Raw genomic sequence first — 9,865 nt, 5'->3', positions numbered from 1 at the left:
TTTTTGGTTTTTCGAGGTAGGGTCTCACTCTAGTCCAGGCTGACCTGGGATTCACTATGTAGTTTCAGGGTGGCCTCAAACTCATGGCAATCCTCCTACCTCTGCCTCCCGAGTGCTGGGTTTTGCACATTAGATAAGCACGCTACCACTGAGCTGCATCCACAACTCTTGTTTTTTTTTTGTTTTTTTGTTTTTTTTTTTGACACAAGGTCTTACTTACACCTCAAGCTGACCTTGTAGTCCGGGTTGGCTTTGAACTTTCAGTCGCTCTATTTTTCCGTCCGGAGTTCTGACATTACAGGTGTGAGTCATCATGCCCGGTGCTTCCAATTTTTCAAAGTGAATATATACAAAAAGAAAAGTAAAGTTGGGCTGGAGAGATGGCTTCACGGTTAAGCGCTTGCTTGTGAAGCCTAAGGACCCTGGTTCAAGGCTCAATTCCCCAGGACCCACATTAGCCAGATGCACAAGGGGGCGCACGTGTCTGGAGTTTGTTTGCAGTGGCTGGAGGCCCTGGAGTGCCCATTCTCTCTCTACCTCTTTCTCTCTCTGTCAGGCACTCCCAAATAAATAAATAAATAAACAAAAATTTTAAAGAAAAAAAAAAGAAAAGAAAAGTAAAGTTAAAGCAGCAATAAACATGAAAGAGAAAGGAAAAGCAAATGTGGACACAGCAAAGACTAGAAGCATGTACCCTGTGGAGCAGATTGTGGTTCACCCCAACAGCCACGTGGCAAGTTGCTTTCTTCCCCTTCCCAGTGCTTGTATCTTTCCACATGGTTGTTAACATGGCTAGCTTTCACAGTAGGTTGGGCATTAAATTATTTTTTTTTTAATTTTTTTGCTTTCGTGTGTGTGTGTGGTGGGCGTGGGAGTGCGGTGTGACACCCCCTACACTTGCCTGCCATGGGAAGCGCCCACCTATGGTGGTGGCCAAGGTGGACACTCGCTGTCCTTCTCCAACGCTCTTCTACCTGGTCTTTGTTTTGAGCCAGAGTCTGTCACTGAGTCCAGAGCTTACTGCTCCCCTGCAGCACTGAGGCTTCAGACATGCCTGGCCTTACCCAGCTGATTATTTGGAATCCAGAGATTCAAACTTGGGTCATGTCAGGCCCCCTCACGTCTTTATGCTTGTACAGGAAGTTCACTTAACTGCTAAGCCATCTCTCCAGCTCTTAAAATTACTTTTTAAGAGAAGAGAGAAGCAGCTGGGCCTGATATATTATAGTCCTCCAGAGGACAGAGCAGAAGGGCCCCACAGAGGAAGCCAAAAGAGAAAAAGCACAAAAAACAGGTAGCCCTTTCCTAGGAAAGATGTAGGCGTGCAACTGTGGACACGCCCACAGACTGGAGAGTCTAGAAAAATGGGTAGAGCAGTTTATAGACATGCAAAACCAGGAATTAAGAGTTCTTCTTTAAAAAAATTACAAGATCACGTTTCCCCCCATTTCTTTCTGGAATAGCATCAGAGGGTTTCAAAGGCTCTGAAACCCTTGGGGGGGGGCAGGGCAAGTGGTAGGCTAAGGAAGCAGATCACAGGGTACAGCCTGGGCCAGCAAACCATCTTCACTCAGATCCCGACGTACACTTACTATCGGAACAACCTTACTTCCTAAACCTCTCTGTGCCTTGATTTCCTCCTCCGATAAAGCTGCTGCCCACGGCGTGGGGCAAATTAAGACACTAGACTTGGGCTGGAAAGATGGCTCAGCAGTTAGAAAAGGCTCTTGCTTGCAAAGCCTGAAGGCCTGGGTTTGATTCCCCAGTACCCATATAAAACCAGATGCACAAAGCGGCACATGTGTCTGGAGTTTATTTGTAGTGGCCCTAGGCCATGGTGCACCCATTCTCTCCCTCCCCCACCCCTCCTTGAAAAAAAAAAACAGTAGACAACACGGGGAGACGGTTCTAAGGGGAAGGTGCTTGCCTTGCAAACACGAGGCCCTGAGCTCAATCCCCAGGACCCATGTGAACTGTTGCGCATGGGAACATGTGCCTGTGATCCTAATACTGTAAGGCAGAGCCAGGAGGATCCCTGGGGCGCACTGGCCAGCCCTGTTAGCCTAATTGGTGAGCATGCAGCCAATGGGAGATCCTGTCTCAAAAGCAGTGCATTCCTGGGCATGACATTCAAGGCCCACATTCACATGCACACATGAATACACACACATTAAAAAACCACTAAACTAGAGTAAACCAGTTCCCTTTAGCTGCAGGGACACATCCCAAGACCCTGAGTCCTAGATACCTTATGCTTTTTCCTCCTATAGATACATCCCTATGATAAAGTTTAATTTGTAAATTAAGCGCAGTAAGAAATTCACAATAACACACAAAGTAGATAATTCTAATATACTGTAATAAAGGTTGTATGGCCCGATCTCTTGCTCTCTACTGCTTTTCTTTCTCAAAACATCTTTAGTTTATTTTGTATTTAATTAATTAATTTGAGAGATAGAGAATGGGTGAGCCAGGGCCCGTAACCACTGCAAACAAACTTCAGACGCATGTGTCACCTCGTGTAGCTGGCTTACGTGGGTCCCGGGGAATCAAACCTGGGTCCTTTGGCTTTGCAGGCAAGCGCCCTAACCGCTAAGCCATCTCTCTGGCCCCATCGAAGTGTGTTATTATGCTGGTGTTCACCTTCTTCTAGCATGAATTTCTTTTCCTTTACAATTTCATAGAGGAAAGATTCATACTTACCATAGATCTTAGCTTTCTTAGCTTATCATCTTTTTTATCTTCTAACTCAATCTAAAACTTTCCTTTCTTCTCTTAAAAGAAGCCACCATCACTTTGGCACTTTGGGGCCATTCTGAGGCAAGGCAGCGGTCAGCACCAAGCCAGTGATGACAAGCGTCAGTGAACAAAGGGGTGACTGACACCAAGGATGGGGTCGGGGGCGTGGCACGGGGTAGCGCCAGATTGCATCACACTACTTAGAACAGCTGTTGCAGTTTAAAAGTTATGACTTATTTCTAGAATTTTCCACTCAACATTTTCTCACTTGAGTGTGAGTAGCTGAAACTGGAGACTACTCTATGGAGAACGTAAGGAGTCATTTTACGTTAGTGATTGTAAATCCCTCCGCTTGACCTTTGGAAAGCCAGTGACTTTCTGCCTTTAATATCTACAAAAAGAGGGTAGGAAACATGGCTGGAGAGATGTCTTAGCAGTTAAGGTGCTTGCCTGTGAAGCCTAAGGACCCAGGTTCAATTTCCCAGTGCCCATGTAAGCCAGATACACTTGGTGGTGCATGTGTCTGGAGTTTGTTTGCAGTGGCTAGAGGCCCTGGTGCACCTATATTCTCTCTCTCAAATAATAAACAAATTTTTAAAAGTTTTAAAAAGAAGGTAAGGAGGCAGCATAGAGTGCTGGGTCTTCTATTGCATGCCAGCACTTGGGAGGTAGAGGCAAGAGGGTTTTGAGTTCCAGGCCAGCCTAAGCTATATAGGGGACCTGGTTTCAGCAAACCAAAGGAAATGGAAGACACAAAACATCTGAAACTCAAAGTCAGGTCACCTAGACTCATGCAATCCAATCACCGATGCCCTGGAGGCACAGAGCCGTGTCAGCGCGGTAGCCAAGAGCTGCTGCCCTGTTTCACGTAGGGCTGGGCCTCCCTCCCACCGAGGCAGCGTGGTGACTGCTCTCTGAACACACCTGTGGTCCAGTAAGCTGGATGGAGATTCACGATCACAGATTTATTTCACTGTCCATCAAATCCACAGATCTGGGCATCTTCCTTGTGGCTTATTTATTTATTTATCGCATACAGATGTGTAGTGGGAGTGACATGGCCTGTGTGGTATATGCACACATGTGCACGGATGCAGTTGCCCATGAGTGGGCAGAAGCCACCTATCAGGCGTCCTCCTCCGTGGCTCATCCACGTGCTCCCTTGAGGCAGAGTCCCTTCCCTTGCCACCAGCCCCAGCGGTCAGCCAGTCACTGTTCTCTACCGCGCCGGGGTGACAGATGTGCGCGTCCCTGTGTGGCGCCGCAGAAAGCACCCTCAGCTGCTGAGCCATCTCTGCAGCCCAGGAGTGATCGCGGAGCTCAGAGGTTGGCACGTGGTCTGAATGTTCTTGAAGCTTTGTTTCATTCCCACAGTGGGGAGGGGCTGGGGATGAGGAGGTGGGGGGAAACCGTCCTGACTTCGGGGTTTAGACGAGGCCTTTGGGAAATGAGTGGGGACGTCCCGATCACGTCATCAGCAGACAGTCTTTGACTGAAGCTTGGTGACTTCAAAGAGGGAGACAGAACAGACAAGTGTGTAGTCTGTGTCCCTTGCCGTGTGAGGCTGGTTATCGCCCTGGGACTCTGCCAGCAGAAGGCCAAACGCAGCCTGTCGTACCTCGAACCTGCAGAGCTGTGAGCCAAAGTAACCTCATTTCTTCATGATGTACTCAGTGTATAATAATAATATCATATTACTAGAAACAATAAGCAAACAAAATACACTAGCTCATTTTTATTTCTATTTATTTATTTTGGTTTTTTTTTAAATTTATTTATTTGAGAGTGACAGACACAGAGAGAAAGACAGATAGAGGGAGAGAGAGAATGGGCGCGCCAGGGCTTCCAGCCTCTGCAAACGAACTCCAGACGTGTGCACCCCCTTGTGCATCTGGCTAACGTGGGACCTGGAGAACTGAGCCTTGAACCGGGGTCCTTAGGCTTCACAGGCAAGCACTTAACCGATAAGCCATCTCTCCAGCCCTTATTTTGGTTTTTTGTGGTAGGGTCTCACTCTAGCCCAGGCTGACCTGGAATTCACTATGTAGTCTCAGGGGGGGCCTCGAACTCACGGTGATCCTCCTACTGCTGCCTCCCAGGTGCTGGGATTAAAGGTGTGCGCCACCACGCCCAGCTACTAGCTCATTTTTAAAAAGTGTGTGTGTGTGTGTGTGTGTGTGTATGTGCGTGTGTCTGGGTGCACACCAAGCACTGTGTGTGCACTTACAGAAACTTGTGAAGTGCAAGGTTGTTGATCCCACCCTGCACAACTTCAGTGCCCAGGTTTGCACGTCTGTTTCTTCTGTCAGTCACTAGCAGGTATGGAAAGTGGCCCGCGGCAGTCATGGATCTGTTTCTCCTTGGCGTTCTGTCAATGTGCGTTTTACGACATTGAAGTGACCTATGCAAATTGAGCGGTTGTACCTTCTTGGAAGACCAACTCTTTTGTTAACCATTTGTGGTGGTTTGATTCAGGTGTCCCCCATAAACTTAGGTGTTCTGAATGCTAGGTTCCCAGCTGATGGAAATTTGGGAATTAACGCCTCCTGGAGGGAGTGTATTGTTGGGGGCGGGCTTATGGGCTTTATAGCCAGTGTCCCCATGCCAGTGTTTGGCACACCCTACTGTTGCTGTGGCCCATCTTATGTTGGCCAGGGGGTGATGTCCACCCTCTGCTCATGCCAGCATTTTCCCCTGCCATAGTGAAGCTTCCCCTTGAGCCTCTAAGCCAAAATAAATCTCTTTTTCCCAGAAGCTACTCTTGGTTGGGTGATTTCTACCAGCAATGCGAACCGGACTGCAACACCATTCCTCTGGACTCCAGGAGGCTCTTGAAGCTAGTGTTATCTCGCTTCAGTGTGTGTGTGTGATCATGCATGCCATAACCTGCATGTAAAGGTCTGAGGACAGCCTGTGGGTTGTATACCACACATACACAAAATCAAACATGAGGAAAGAAAAATCACACTTTCATCATTTCTCAGACCACACAACAATCTTAACACATTTTAATTCTGTTAAATCCCCATTTTCCTGTTCTACCATTGTAACTATGCATTTTTAATAACACACACACATGCACATGTGCACACACTCGGCATGTACATACACACACACATGCATACACAGTTGTTGCAACACCCAGGCCCTCACCCTTGCTAGACAAGCGCTCTATGCCTGAGCTACCTCCCCAGCCCATATTTTATTTTATTTTTTAAAAATATTTTATTTTTATTTATTTATTTGAGAGAGGGAGAGAAAGAAAGAGAGAAAAATGGGTGCACCAGGGCCTCCAGCCTTTGCAAATGAACTCCAGACACATGTGCCACCCTGTGCATCTGGCTTACATGGGTCCTGAGAAACTGAACGTGGGTTCTTTGGTTTTGCAGGCAAGTGCCTTAACCACTAAGCCATCTCTCCAGCCCCCAGCCCATATTTTATTTTATTTTTAAAAATATTTTATTTTTATTTATTTATTTGAGAGAGGGAGACAGAAGTAGGCAAAGAGAGAGAGAGAGAGAGAGAGAGAGAGAGAGAATGAGCACGCCAGGGCCTCCAGCCACTGCAAATGAACTCCAGATGTATGTGCTACCTTGTGCATCTGGCTTAAGTGGGTCCTGGGGAGTCAAACCAGGGCCCTTTGGCTTTGCAGGCAAGCGCCTTAACTGCTAAGCCATCTCTCCAGTCCCCAGCCCATATTTTAAACTCAACAGACATTATTATTGTTTAAGATGGTATATTTGCATTTAGATTGGTTTGTATAGTTTCCTATTCCATCTCCTTCATTCCTTCTTAAACCCCCACAATGTTACATAGGATTATTTTTCTTTTAGGTTTTTTTTTTGGTTTTGGTTTTGGTTTTTCAAGGTAGGGTCTCACTCTAGCCCAGGCTGACCTGGAATTCATTATGGAGTCTCAGGTTGGCCTCAAACTCAGAGCAATCATCTTATCTCTGCCTCCATAATACTGGGATAAAAGGTGTGCACCACCACGCCCAGCTACCTTTTAGTATTTTCTATCTGTGGCTCTTCTGGTAACAAATTATTTCCATTTTTGTTTGTCTCCAGTGGCCTCATTTTACCTTCACTGTTTTTCTCAAAAAGCACAGATGCTGGGCTGGAGAGATGGCTTAGCGGTTAAGTGCCTGCCTGTGAAGCCTAAGGACTCCAGTTCTAGGCTTGATTCCCCAGGACCCACGTTAGCCAGATGCACAAGGGGACACATGCATCTGGAGTTCATTTGCAGTGGCTGGAAGCCCTGGTGCACCCATTCTCTCTCTCTCTCTCTCTCTCTGCCTCTTTCTCTGTCTGTCTGTAGCTCTCAAATAAATAAATTAAAAATATTTTAAAAAAAAGCACAGATGCTGTTACTCTTGTCAGCCCTTTGACAACATCAGGCCATGTTCTCCTTGTTTCCTTATGTTTTTGGAGAGGCTAGCGTTGGTATTGTTGGTGTTCTTAAAACGCATTATATACCCATTACCTTCTGGCTGCATTTAAGATTCCCCCATTTCGAATTCCCGCAGTGGATGTGCTTGGCGGTGGTTTCCTTTATAAACCATACTGCTTGGCCCAGATAGTATTTGTCGATTTTGGAGAACTCTTCACCATTGCTCCTCAAATATTTACTCTGCACATTCTTTCTCTGCTCTTCTTTGGGATTCCAAGGATGTGTGTCTTAGACCTTTCCAATAACACCGTGCTCTAGAGGATTTCAGCCCTGTGGGAGCCCCCATCTGGAAGCCCAGGCCTATCTACCAAGCTCTTTGTCCTAAGCAGGCTCTGACTTCTGATCGTGTGTGTGTGTGTGTGTGTGTGTGTGTGTGTGTATGTGTGTGTGCACACGTGCGGGCGTGCATGAGTATGTGTGGGTTTTTTTTGAGGGGGGTGTATGTGAGTGCATGTGCACGTGGAAGCCAGAGAACAACCTCAGGTTGCTGTCTACATTTTAAAAAATATTTGTGTAAAACCGGGAGTGGTAGCACACACCTTTAATCCCAGAATTTAGGAGACAGAGGTAGGAGGATCACCATGAGTTCGAGACCACCCCAAGACTACATAGTGAATTCCAGGTCAGCCTAGGCTAGAGTGAGACCCTACCTTGAAAAACAAAAAAAAAAATTATTTATTTATTTATTTAAGACACACACACACACACACCAAGAATGGGTGTGCCAGGGCCTCCTGGTGCTGCAAACAACCTCCAGGTGCAGAGCTTTACATGGGTATTGGGCCATCAAACCTGGGTCATCAGGCTTTGCAAGCAAGTGCTTTACAGCTGAGCCATCTTTCCAGCCCCATTTTTTTTTCAGGCAGAGTCTCTTATTGGCCTGAAACTCACCTCATTATGCTAAACTAGCTGGTCTCTCTTCTCCAGCGAGCCCACGTCTCTGTCTCCCCAGCACCGGGATCCACGTGTGCACCACCATTCCCCGGCATTTCTATGTGGGTTCTTGGAATTGAAGTCAGATCCTCACCTTTGTGGGGCAGGCATTTTACTGACTTGACCTTTTATATGTATCTGGAGAGTCAGTCCTCAGAGGCTGCCAAAAGTTCCACTTAGCTTTGCAGCCTTCTGGCCACCGTGTTCGAGTTGAGAAAGGCAGGGCAGGGAAAAGCAGAGACAGATGTGAGCCTGGGCTTTCTGGCCTGGCCGCCCCTCTGCGCTCTTGGCTCCTCAAGCGTTTGCTGCCTTAAGTAGCCTGGCTTGGAATGCAGTCCGATTCCCCTTACTGACAGGACGACCTTCTGATGAATGCGTTGGTAGGTGATTCTGTCACTGTGCAAACATTGTAGGATGTTCTCACATAAACCTGGAGGGTAGAAGTCAGTCCTTCCAAGTCAAAAAGCTGTGCGAGGCTGCTGTAAGCGTGACTCAGCAGTCTGTTCCATAGCCAACTTTACCGAGAAGTGGAATGAATACACTGTAAAGTAGTGATAAAACATATCGCGTAAACTGGCTCATGCCTATAATCCTAACACTTGGGACACTGAAGTTAAGTCCAGCCTGGGCTACGGAGTGAGACCATATCTCAAAAAAAGGGGTGGGGCTCGAGAGATGGCTTAGCGGTTGAGGGCTTGCCTGTGACGCCTAAGGACCCCTGGTTCGAGGCTCAGTTCCCCAGGACCCACCCTAGCCAGGTGCACAAGGGGGCGCACGTGTCTGGAGTTTGCTTGCAGTGGCTGGAAGCCCTGGTGCGCCCATTCTCTCTCTCTCTCAAATAAATAAATAAGAATGGACAAAAAAAAATTTTAATATTTTTTAAAAAGGGTGTAGGGAGGCGATGGCTCAGTGGTTAAAAGCGCAAGCCTGACAACCAGAGTTCAGATCCCCAGAGCCCACGTATAGCCAGATGTGGTGTCCGTGCATTTGTAACCCCAGTGTGCCCACAGTAATGGAAGGTGGAGTCGGGAGAATCCCAAAGCTTACAGGCCAGCTAGTCTGGCGTCTTCAGCAGAAATAAGAAAGACCTTGTCTCAAATAAGGTGGAAGGCAAGGACTGACTCCCCGGGGCATCCGGCCTCATGTGAGTCATGGTTTGAGTGCATACACACACACACACACACACACACACACACACACACACACACACACACACCCCAAAGCAAAAACACCCCAAAACAGCCAAAAAAAAAAAAAAAGATATGATAGTTTGGAAACCAGTAGTACAGTCATTAATTATCATGTCAAGGGTATTGTCCTCCAGGGTGTGTGCTGGGTGCTTCACTTTTATACAAGGCAATGCAGCCGCTTATTTCCACTAGCATTATAACACATGCGTGTGTAATGCATTCTTGCCACAATGTTAAGATGACTATCAAGCCACTAGGTGGGGGACTTTTCACCTTTGTTATTTATTTTTTTTTCTTAGAAAATATTGTGGGCTGAAGAGATGGCTTAGCGGTTAAAGTGCTCGCCTGCAAAGCCTAACAACCTGGGTTCAGTTCCCCAGTGCCCGTGTAAAGCCAGATGCACAAGAGGGCACATGCACCTGGAGTTGGTTTGCAGTGGGTAGAGGCCCTGGTGTGCCCATTCTTTCTCTCTCCTTGCAAATAAATAAATAAATACATCAAAAAAATTGAATCATGCACGTGCACACACACACGTGTGTGCATGTGCGTGTGGT

The sequence above is a fragment of the Jaculus jaculus genome, chromosome 12, assembly GCF_020740685.1.
Source record: "Jaculus jaculus isolate mJacJac1 chromosome 12, mJacJac1.mat.Y.cur, whole genome shotgun sequence".
Classification (NCBI taxonomy): domain Eukaryota; kingdom Metazoa; phylum Chordata; class Mammalia; order Rodentia; family Dipodidae; genus Jaculus; species Jaculus jaculus.
This window is presented reverse-complemented; position numbering follows the sequence as displayed.